The sequence below is a fragment of the Beta vulgaris genome, chromosome 1 (assembly GCF_026745355.1).
Source record: "Beta vulgaris subsp. vulgaris cultivar EL10 chromosome 1, EL10.2, whole genome shotgun sequence".
NCBI lineage: Eukaryota > Viridiplantae > Streptophyta > Magnoliopsida > Caryophyllales > Amaranthaceae > Beta > Beta vulgaris.
This window is the reverse complement of record NC_079202.1, coordinates 15,486,086-15,499,394: the sequence shown is the minus strand read 5'-3', so window position 1 is coordinate 15,499,394 and position 13,309 is coordinate 15,486,086.

Below are 13,309 nucleotides of genomic sequence, written 5' to 3'. Positions count from 1 at the left end.
TGATTAATTGGTTTCCAATTGTCAATTGGTTTAATTGATTTGCCATATGACATGTCAACAAACTACATGAATATTATAATGACTATCATCTTGCAAAAAAATTTCATCAACTCAATTTCCTTTTATTCTATATGTAAAGTTCAAGTGAAGATCGACATTCCTAAAAAAATTTGGATTATGAGATGGAGCATTACTAATTTACTACAATATGAGATGGAGGATTGAGTATAAGCAAGCAAGAACGATATGAAACGATGCAGGTGTATATTTGTATAACATAGCCAGCAAGAATTATATATGTGTATCATTTTCATATACTATGTCATAATATTTCAAGACAAGTAGTTAGGTGCTGATTTGAATTATGTGGACTTGGTATAATTTGGTTGCATATTTCTATAACGTAGTATTTTTTTTTTTGTAGTATATGGCAGATGAAATGAATTACTGCCAAAGACTCATGGTAATAAGATAGATATATTTTGCAAAGAAAAATATTTCAGTATAACAACAATTATTGTTTATTCACAATCACTTTGTTTTTCGTGATCAATATTATTGTTCTACATTGCCTCTAAAATTGTGTACTAATTATAGTATTGGAAATTTATGAGCAAAAGCACAAAAATATCATGAAACATGCATTATTACGAATAATAGTCATGATGAAACTTGGTCATCTAATAAAAGTATAGATGAAACACAGTTATCTGACAAAATTATAGTAATGGGATTATTTTTATTCAGGATAACATCATTCATATTTATAAAACAAAATTTCTCATAACATAATTTTCATTCAAGATAACATCATAATTCATATATTTAAATATTAAGCCGGTCTATTAGATCGTCATATTAAATTTCTTATAACTTAAAGTATTTCATATACCTTTTTAATCATTTTATCTTATAGTAATAAGAAACTGGAAGGAAGAACGATAAATTATTGGAGTTTTGATGTTTGATTTAGAAAAACATACTATAAGATTCCAGAATTTGATAAGCCATGGAAGAATAAAACTTTTTAACACATATGCATGAACCTCGATTTTGTTTGTTGTTGACAAAAACCGATTATTTGACTAGACAAATAATTTGAGAAGATAAATACTCGATGTCTTTGATTTGATTATCTAATTGATGACATGATTTTTTTGGAGTATTTAGAGACGTCAATTAGAATCGGTTTGGTGTGTAAGCTAAATGGTTGAAATGGAAGTTTTGGCATTTTGAAGATGGAGCCATTAGAAAATTTAGGAAATGAGAGCATGAGTTTCTTTTCCTAAAATGGTTGAAAATAGAATGGGTTTAATAAGTATGCATATCAATTGTCGGATAATGGTTCTAGAAGATATAAGAAATGGGTGATTGTTCTAAAATAGCTAACATAATGGGCCTACCAAAAAAAAAAAGCTAACACAATGGGATGTCATCTACAAAGTTGATAATATTATTGGTAAAATATTTTGTTTATTAAAAAAATCCATGAAATGATTTAAAGTATGTTTTTCTTATAGATTATACATCGGTGCCACTAAGTTTTGGTTTCTAAAAACATCTATAAATTATTTTTAGATTAGGTCGATTAAAATTGAGTCGTATAAGTGACTATTAAGTATTACATTCACCTTAATTTTAGTCATTATAAGATTCTTGATTTTCAACTTATTTTCGCAGTTATAGAAAATAATAAGTTCATATGTGTTATTGTTCGAACCCAGTTAAGATGATTTCAGATTTAATATAAAAACAAAAAATGTAAGGTTTGACATACTACAAAAAGATAGGGTATAAGAAGTCAGCTAAGTTCATTTATAACAAGGATATATGGGAGTGAAACCGAATGAAGAAAGTCTTATAATAATATAAGAAGGTGGAGAACAAACAAATATAAAGAAAAACAAAATGTAAAGATAATATGACACTCACACTTTTAGGAATAATTGATACTGTATTTAGCTCTACATCATGTTACACATACACTATTAATTATGCACTATTATACCAAAAGGCATATTAGCAATTAATTTGGAAAAATAAATTAAAGGTAAAAAAAGTTTATATGAGTTCGAGAAGTGAGTATGCGATAAGTTTGAGCATTAATAATTTATCAATTGAAAGTTACTTAACTTACCTTTAGCATGTGCATTTTTAACTTTAGTGTGAGTTCTAAATACTTCATCCGTTTCAATTTAGACCTTACATATAGAAAATGTGAAGCTTTAAGAAACTTAAAGAGAGAAAGTGGAGGACCAGATTAAGCTACCACTTTCTTGAATTAAAAAAAAAAACTACTATGTTAATGTAAATGTAATATATCATTCTACCATTATCATTTACAGAAAATTACCCAAGAATTTCTAATGATATAATTCATCATTTTTTTTACAAGAATTATATAGTTCATGATTATCTATTGGGAAAAAAAATAAAGTCGTTCTATTAGTATTGTAATTTGGGAATTTTCATTGTGTGACGAATAAAACATGGATCTCATCTTAATAAAATAGTCTATACTTGTGTTGTGTATCAATGACACCAATGATTAAGTTTGAGTAACATATTTTCCTTCACATTCTAAAGCATTGTAAGAAATATATGTACGAAACAAGTGAAATAGGAAAGGGGGATCAGTCCATAGAATTTTCACTTCAAGAGTTAATATTTGGAGAGAGAAAATACTTTGTTAGTATATCTATCTAATACTATGAAACAAAATCACTTAGCTACGTGCAAATTTGTTAAGTATTTTCAAATATGTTCACTACATGATGAACTCAAGGTTTTACAAATCTAATGTTTCGAATGATAAGCGAGGTTCAAATTTGTGAAGCATTTCCATTGTTTGTCTTTGACAACATGATTTCAAGGATATGCTGAGAGAAATTACAACTATATACTTTCAGCTTCTTTCAAGGATTTAGTTAAGCAAAAAACTTGAAAAATTAAACTGAAGGATTGCTTTCAAACCGTCAAAAACGATCTACAAGCAGAGGAGTTTTGAGCATTCTGAGAATCACATCAAGTGATATTAGTGAAGACATTTGATTTAGTAAGTAATGTAATAAGTATTGATTTACTTATTGTCTTAGGCTGGTGTTCATAGATTGATATTTTGTCGGGCCTAAATTCCAAACTTGATGTGTTGAATTTCTTTAAATATAATAATTAGATTTACAAAGATATAATACAACAAGGATTCCAAAAGATATAAGTGTTAGTTCAACAACAATTAATTATCAAGAATATCTTTTACATCTTTTACTAGGTTTTGGACCCGTGCATAATGCACGGGAACTTTAATACAATAAAAATGTTTATATATCTGCTACATTGAAAACATATAAACGATTATTTACGTCTACTTGATCAAAAACTTTGTGTTTAAGAGAAATACACATTTATATTAATTATAAAGTTGTTTAACAGATACATGATATTCATATATTTTGGAAGACTTCTTTTTAGAGCAAAACAAAATGTTTTAGGAAGCTACTTCATCCGTTCGTAGTCTAATATAACAATGAGATTTTTACACTATTCATTCACTATCATACCCTTTCACTATATATTGTTATTTTTATGTAAAGACAAATATAGTCATGTGGGGTATTGTTAGATTTGTCTTGATATATACTTTCAAAATATCAAATGTGTATAATTTTACTAAATAGTAAATAAAGATATTAATAGTAAAAATTGAGCATTGGCAAGCGTGAAAACCCAATTGCTGCAGTAGAAAAAGAACGGAGGAAGTATAATATAGTCGGAAGCAATTATATCATCATAAGTAAAGCCAACAACACCTTAGGAGGAAGATTGGAATTCCAGATTTTCTTCCACACTTCCGATACAATAGGATCGCCAACAACTGTATGGGAATTCTTAAAAAAATTAATAAAGTGATGGTCTTATTTAGTAGAACATACCAATTTTGGTGTAGCCCCATAGAAAGCCATTATCTAAAGGTTGAGATGGTAAAGGTTAAGGATCTCAACCGCCTCAACAGGGAGAAAATTTGCACGAACTTGGTTTTCGTCCCAGTAACCAGTGGGGGGGTCAATCGTCTCAGAAACTCTCTCTACATTACATCTTCATTTTTTCCTCGAAATGGCCTTAAAGTATTAGACTTCCCATTATCTTTCTGATATAGGAGTACTATTAGGCAATTTTTACCAATGACGGATAAATGACTACATAAAATTGGCCATGACTGAGAACTGGTATCGGGAGATACAAACCCACCATGCGATAGGGATTGTCCTTGACTTTTGACACACGACCAACTAAAATTGCCTTTTTTGAAACCTCAGAGGAAATTTGTTCCATCTGACGGAATGAGTACCATACGGGGTATAAATACCTTATTCCACGTTGCTACCTAAAATGACCACAATTTCGATGATATATTGTATCATACTTTATTCCCCATTTCATCTGGTGGAATGAGTATCATACAGGGTTTCCCCATCTACTTTTTTCCTAAATACCTTATTCCCCGTTGCTACTTGAAATGATCACAATTTCGATGATATATTGTATCATACCTTATTTCCCATTCCATCTGACGGAATGAGTATAATACAGGGTTTCTCAATTTACTTTTCACCTCCCAAAGACTACCTCAAGTGACTTCAATGGTCCACAATTAACCCTTATTCATTAATTTCTTCCTAAAACCAATTTTCGAATATATTAAGCGAACTAAAGTTTTAATATTCATTAAGACTAATTTAGAAAATGTAAACAAATATAAATACGCGCACTACTTGTATAATATATGTGTGTTTTATAGGTTCTTTAAAAATGTACATTTCAATATTATCTTCTACATCAAAGAAAAAAAAAACCAAAACAAAGTTAAATAAATTAACAACTTTTCCAATTCAATAACTTTATTTGATCTTTTCAAAACAGTTTCACTCTATTATAAACCAATTAAACTTGAATACTTATAAATCCCCCTTTTTTTTTTACGTATAAGCTTGACAATTAACTCGTCTTGTTGATTCACCTTCTAAATTAGTGTCGCAATGCTCATTAGATATCTCTCTTTCCAGTCTAATATCGTCCACACGATTTATGGTTTAAAAATTGTAACATTACTTTTATATAAAATTATAAGATAATTATTTTACTTGTAGTTCCCTAAAATGACCACAATTTTGATGATATATTTTATGTTACATCATTCCCCATTTCATCTAACTGAATGAGTATCATACAATATTAATTATATAAGAAAATCATGGCGCTGCTTAACTTTAATGATGAATAAGTGAGAAATATATATTTTAGCAAGGAAACTATATTTAATCATGCATATAAGAAATAATTATTGATATCCTATAATGTCAACTACTTCATGATTCACTCATACTTTCATATATAATTTGAGTTTAGGATGTTAAATTTATGAACAGTTATATTAGTTTTTTTTTTGCAAGAATAATTAGTTAAAGAATATTGGATTATATTGAAGAAAAATAATTACTATTCTTAGTTTCTTAATACACGCAACATATTTATTTTTGGGATATTTCATAAAACTTGCAAAATAATTCGCAAACTATTATAAAAATTAAAGAAAGATTTATTTTATAATTTAAGCACATGTGTCATGTTTTCACTCTCTCTCCTACTCTTTTATTTTATAATTTTTATAGAATGGGCCAAATTCAAAGTGTGTGAATTTTCTTTAAAAATGATATTAGTATCAAGCGTAAGTTCATAAGTGTATGTACTTATATCGTTTGTTTCATTTGAATGTAAGAATGTGGGAAAATATTTGAGTGACCCTAGTCCCTAAGCCTAAGGTTGTCAACCTTCTTAGTCGCAATAATAGAATAATATATTAATATATATCCAATAAATTGAGAGAGAATTGCCATAGATTAATGTTTTAATGTACTCTTGACCTTAACTTTTTAGTAGTGAGAAAAATATCCATTTTTATCTTTAAACAACTTATCTTGTCTGACATTTTCTTAATTCTCCCTTAAGTTGTCTGAAAAACACTTAATTATTATATCTAAATTTGTTTAATCTTATCTAAATTTTCCAAACTTATATTATCATAGTTATGTCAAAATTAGTTAAAGTAGACAGATGCTTATATATTGGTTTTCATTTTTTTTTACCTAATTCAATTTCTTGAACATATATATAGATGAACTCTTATTTTACCTCTCTCACTTTAACTTTGTTTTTAAAAAAAAATACTTTTAGTATGTATTGGTCATGGATATGATTTTTTTATGATTATCATATTAGCTTACCTAAACCACTTTGGGACTAAAAATTGAATATTTGAATTATTATTGTTTTTGTTATATGTAATCTCTAGTCATAATCATGGTGTGTTATATTTTTTTCAACAAAATCATCTTTTTATTTCTTGTTTGGTAATAAAATAAACTTGCATTACTATTATTATTACATTTGCATATTTTCTTGAAGGGGCTAACATCTCATGATAATGTTGTGGTATTCATTACCAAAAGTGAATAATATTAAAAAAAAAGCTTATTAGACCAATGTACCCATTGGCTTGAAATTAGGTAATTTTTAAATTACTTATATTATATAAGTTTGATAGGTGTGATGAAAAACTTAAAGTTGTTATACCAACGCACCCATTGGCTTGTACTTAGCTAATATTTGTTTTATATTTGAAATTTCATATTTTGACTTTTTGAGTATCTTGTATTAGTGAAAAACTTAAAGTTGTTATATCAATTCATCTTTTTCATTGTATATTTTCTCTCTCCTCTAAATTGGTATTTAGCTTGAAAATAATTCCATAACTGGTTTTTGTGAAAATAATAAGAATGACCGCTAAGATAATATATGATTTTCGTTTTAAAAAAAAAGATAATATTTGATTTGTTTCTTTAATTGATAATTGGTTGATTGATTCCTTTAGTTATTGTAGTTGATATTATTTCATTCATTGTTACACAATCGGAGGAATTAATTGATTATTGTTAAAAATTTTTTTAGCAATGCCACGTGGCATAAGCAAGCATTAGGTCAAAAAGTTGAGGGTGAAGGAGAATAGAGGAAGGTTGAGGTCTTGCCACGTAGGACAATTTTTTCTTACTTTAATATTATATATGATTTTAGATAACTCGTGCGGTGTTTCGTCAATTAAGTGTAGACTAACAACATATGGGTTAGTTGATACTATATCATAAAAGAGAGAGGTTGAGTGAGAATAAGGAATTTAGGAGGAAAAATGGTTGCATGAAGGTAGTGAAAATTGTCATTTTATCTGAACCTCTAAATGAAGCAATGAGTAAAGCGAATATTTTTTTCATTAGATATATAGGTTGAATTATAGTGTTAGCTAGAAAATCTAATAAATGGTTATACAAAATTAAATAAAAGAGCAACTAAAGCGGTACACTATACGATAAAGTACCATTCTGTTTATTTTTTATTCCTTATTAAAAACAAAAAGTTCAATAAATTCAATCAAATTCGTATAATTTCACATAAAATCTAATAACAATTAATAAACTCGGTGAGTTCAGACAAAGACTGTTCAACAAAAATAAAAAGAAAAAAAAGTTCGACATACTCATAAAATAAGGTCTAATAAATTCAGATTTGTTCAAATAAATTCAGTTAAGGTTCAATAATGACTATAAGTTCAAGGAGTTAGGTTTATTTCCAAATGTAAGAAAACATATTGATTATATTATTTAGAAATTTACACGACCCTATTAATCACACCCTATAAGTTAAAACATTCGTAAATCCAAACTTGATGTGTTGAATTTCCTTAAATTATAATATTTATATTTATAAAGTTATAATACAACAAAGATTGCAAAAGCTATAACTGTTAGATCAACAACAATTAATTGTTAAGAATATTTTTTATATTAGATAACACGCGCGGTGTTCAGTCCAAGAAGTGTACACCAACATTAGATGAGTTCATTGATACTATATCACAAAATAGAGGGGTTAAACGAGACAACAGATTCGGGAGCAGTAATGGTTGCATGAAAGGCTGATAGTAATAGTGCAAATTGTCATTTTAGAAGAACCTCTGAATGAAGCAATAATGGGTTAAGCGGATACTTTTTCATTAGATAGGTTGAACTATAGTGTTAGAGAATCTAATAAATGGATCTACAAATTAAACTTAAATAAAAGAACAACCAAAGTGGTGTACTATACGATACTGTACCATTTTGGTTTTTTTAGTCCTTATTAAAAACAAAAAAAATCATTAAATTCAATCAAATTCATATAACTTATGAGAAAATCTAATAAAAATTGATGTGGCCAGATCAGTTGAAACAAAGTCAGTTCAGCAAAAAGAAGAAAAAATAATTTAACATACTCATAAAATATGGTATTATAAATTCATATTTGTTCAAAGAAATTTGGTTAAGATCTAATAATGACTAATAAGTTTAAAAGAGTAGGTTTATTTCCAAACGTATGAAAATCGATTGATTATATTATAGAGACATTTACGCTATCCTATTAATTATACTATATAAGTTTAAATAGTCATAAGGGTAAACTTGACGTGTTGAATTTGCTTAAACATAATATTCAAATAGCAGTAGTAATACTCCCTCCATTTTCGTTTTGTTCTACACACTTTCCTTTTTGATATGTTTCTTTTTAATCTAATATTTTTTGCATTATTTTCTATTCTTGATAACATATTCCATCTACTTTCTCCTCTTTTTTGCACTTCTATCATCTACTTTTTAATAATTTAACCATTTTTAGTTTCTCTCTCTCTCACACACACATTTCAGAATCTCTCCACACCTTTTCAGTTTGAATTTTTCAATTTCTCACTTTATTTGTTTATATGCATATAGTAAAATTCAAATTTCTATATAAATAGGTATATTAGGACAAATTTGCTTAGCGAAAGGTGAAGTCGATACATAGGTACGGTATGGTTTACCTCTATCAATCATTGACAATGTCAAATGCACTTTGTACAATGAATTACTTATAAATGTTAAATATATGTTACTATCTAGATAAGTATATTACTACTTGAATTTTTGGCGCTCAATACATCTATATACCTTTTTATTTAGTTTTCATTGAACGCACAATATTATGTAATGTTTAAAAAATGGATTGATATTGGTGTTGATAGTTTTAGATGATATGATGCATTGCAATAATAAAGTAAATTTTTGCTCTTATGTTAAGGTGGGGGTGGGGTGGGGACGCAAGGGTAGGGTAGGGTAGAGTAGGGTGGGTTGTGGTGGGATTGCAGCGAGGGTTGTGAGGGTTGGGTGAAGGTGCTGGCGGGGGTAGTGATAGTGGTGGCTAGGTGGTAGTGGTTATGGAGGAAGATAGAAGAACTACGGGAGGGAGAAAAAAAAGCTATAAATACGAGCATCAAATAACATATATGTTTATATTATAAGGAATGGTTAATCGTCGAAAAAAAAGACATTTGATTGAAACAAAATAGATGCAATAATGAATAAATGACAAAAAAAATAAGTAAGAAAAAGAAAAAAGAATTTAGTAAAACAAAGTATAATGACATTTTTAATAAAGGGAGAAGTAATATCTTGGGTGACACTAAATAAAAGGATAATATGAATCGAATCCCGTAAGTCTTTGGTGTTGTAAATGAATAATTGACAAGCAAGAAATCTTTTCAAACTTGGTCTCTATTTTCATCCTTCTTCTCTCGAATCACCTTCAGTTCCATCGCCAGCTTGAATACCAATTAAACTAAAGAAAAGTGACATGTACGTTGGAGGATTGCACTTCGAAATTCACTAACATCTAATAAGATATTGAAGGTTGTTTGGTTTGCCTAAACTGTCGAAAATTGATATTTTCCTATTCAAATTCAAGGAAGAAAGATTGGATCAAGAATTTTACTGGATGTTTTTTCTTTTTTAATGGATGAGGAAATGCAGAGGAAAAGATGATGGGTATGAGCCATGAAGTTAGTGTTTAGAGATAAGGGGGGTAAATCTTACCTATATTTGTGTTGAAATTGGGTATGATTATTAGGAAAATAACATGTGGGACCGGTTTAACAAAAAAAATACTATCAACAAATTGCTGGATTATCTATAAAACCTAATCTAAATGTTAAAAAAAATATTAAAAAAGTTATTTACGAAATCCATTGTACCATAAAGATAAAAATTATTAGTCAATACGTCCCCCATTGTATAATAAATGAAACAAGGGGGGCACGAGAATAAAGGAGAGGAGAGCGATACGGAGAAATATAAAAGGGATTCATATGATGAAGATAAAAAATATAATGTAATTCCCAATAAAACTATACTTATTGAACGAAAAAATTCTCAGATCTATAAGGAATTTGTTGTTGATGAATTATGCGGATTCTTAGATTGGATACTAAGCGTAGGAGACGGAAAAGTTGGGCGTCCTAACGATGGTGAAGCTATAATTGAGGTTACAAAAGATCAATATCCTTATAGATCTTGGGGCAGTTCCAATTTCATCAATTGTTGATAACACATACCTAGAACTACAAAAGCATATTTGGGAAGCTAAATACTTCCAATTTCATCAATTGTTGAAAATAAATGAAAAAGTATATTGTATATAATGTAATTTTTTTGAGAAGTAAAAGTATAGTTAAACAAAGGAACATTTAATGCCTATATTATTTCATTCACCTTTATGAATATCTACATAGCATCATTTAAGGAAAAGTATATTTCAAGAGTATTAGAGAGAAATAAACACTTTTAACAATATATCGTGCGTTGGTGAGTAATTAATGATGGTTTTAGTAAGATAAAGTAAGGGTAATAATGTCAACTAGAGTTGTTTTTTATACCAAAAGTAGGAATGTTGCAACAGATGTGAAACTACCCAACGTAGTAATTGTTGCAACAGATGAAGAATTGGAAAATATAATATACTTCTATTATGTAGGGTTCGCAAGAAATATTGTCAATCCTCACAAAGTTGTGATGCGTTACTTCAAATAATAATGAAAACAATTTGAAACTTGGTGACTATTAATGTAATACCATTTCAAGTGACAATATAATAAAACTTCAATTTCATTCATGTGGTTTTTGGATTTAAATACATTAAGACTATAACAAAACATAGAAAGCTCATTCGTTTCATGAATTAATTGCAACATAATCCTTTTCTTTTATAAATATACATTTTGCATATATTATTGGGTATGTTGTAAGATCTATAAGGTTTGTCTTTGAAAACATAATGAATGAAAACTTTACTATACAACAGAAGAAGTGATATTAGTACTTTTAGAATATAATTGGTTCAATTTATAAATTTTGCATTTCTTTATATTAATGTTGGCTTGTAGGCTTATAGCATAATATATACAAATATGTACTTTCTAGGACGGTTAGAGACTTAGAGTTATATATATTGATCGGGTTTCGAATTGCTAACTAATATTCTTAATGTTAAATGAAATTTTTATGAGCTATATACAATATTTCTTTTTAAAAATATTTATGTCATAATAAATGTTTAATGTTAAGCCACCCCTGAGTAAAGTTAGTTTTTGGATCAACCACTATTGATAGACGATTCAGGTAATTAATGTAAATGTTAGATTTCCATAGCTAAATTTATTTAGGAAATAATGGATGATTTAAGCTTAGAACTTTCGACAACTCATGAAGTACCATTGTTTAGCAGCTTCTCTGTCCAAAAGAACAAATGGTCAAATTTGGTGAAGGAAAATAGGAATGGGTTTGGGCTTTAATGAAATTATGTAATAACATAATATGATCTTAATAAGCTTAAATTCTTAAAGAATGGCTCATTAAAACCCAAAACACAATTAAGATAATTTAGAAAAAACTCATTTAGTAGATAATACAAGGTTATGATTGCAAAACTAATATGATATTAGTAATATCTATATTTAAGAGATAAAATTCATATTTTTCATAACATTTAAGAAAGATAAATATTATCACATTATCAAGCTAATAAAATATAACTAGCCTTTAATCAAACTTGCTTAATATTCAGCTATTATACTAAAAGAGGCATTGATTTAGCTATTACAACTCTATAAGGGCATGTTCTCTTCGGCATAAAACAGCTGAACTAAACTGAACTGAATTGAACTGAATTGAACTGAACTGAACTGAAATGAATAGTGATATGTGAGAGTAAAAGTATTGTCAAGAGCTGAACTGAACTGAACTGATGATCTGAACTGATCTGAACTGAACTGAATTGAACTGAACTAAACTGAACTGAAAATAAGTTGGGGAGAACAGGCCCTAATTCGGTTTTTTCACCATATACCCCTGACAAATTTTTTTTTGCACCATATACCCTTTCAACTTTTTATCGAATTATTCAATCATCATAAATCATCATCATCAATCATAAATCATCATCACCAGTTCATCATAAGCACAGCACCACCACCACCACACCACGGCTCCACCCCCAACCAACACCACTGCACCACGCAACAGCACCACCACCGCACCAACATCACACACCAGCATCACACACCAACCCCACGCACCAACACCACCAGCACAGCACCACCACAGCACCACCACCAGCACCACACACCGACACCACCAGCACCACCACACACCGACACCACCCGCACCGCCACACCCTTCGAACCCCCTAGCCACCATCAGAACCACCACCTACCGCCGCACTCCTACAAATCAACCCCACCCCCATCGAACCCATAACCCCCACAGAACCACCACCTCTAATCGACCCAAATCAACCCCAAACAACCCACCCATTCAAATCGCACCACCTCCACCTTCAAATCGCACCACCACCACCTTCAAACCACCCCCACCCCCATCGAACCCACAAACCGCCACCCCATCCCGTCAAATCGCACCCCCACCCCGCCCACCGTCGAACCCATTCGAACCCCGATCCCGCCCACCGTCGAACCCATTCAAACCCCACAACCACATCATCGCAACCCCAGCCACCCCCGAAAACCCATTCGAACCCCAACCACCCCCGAAAACCCATTCGAACCCCAGCCACCCCCGGAAACCCATTCGAACCCCAACCCCAAAACCCATTCGAACCCCAACCCCAAAACCCATTCAAACCCATCCAGAAAAAAAAAAAAAAAAGAAGAAGAGAGGAGGTCTGTGGTGGTGCCGGTGGTGACGCGAGGGAGGAGAGAGAGTGGGGAGGAGTGCCGGTTTGGTGGTGGTGGCAGAGGTGGTTGGGGGAAGAGAGAGACGGTGAGGAGAGAGAGTGAGGGGGAGAGAGGGTTGGGGTTTAATTAGATTTTGATCTTTTTTTTCTGATTTTTGTTTTT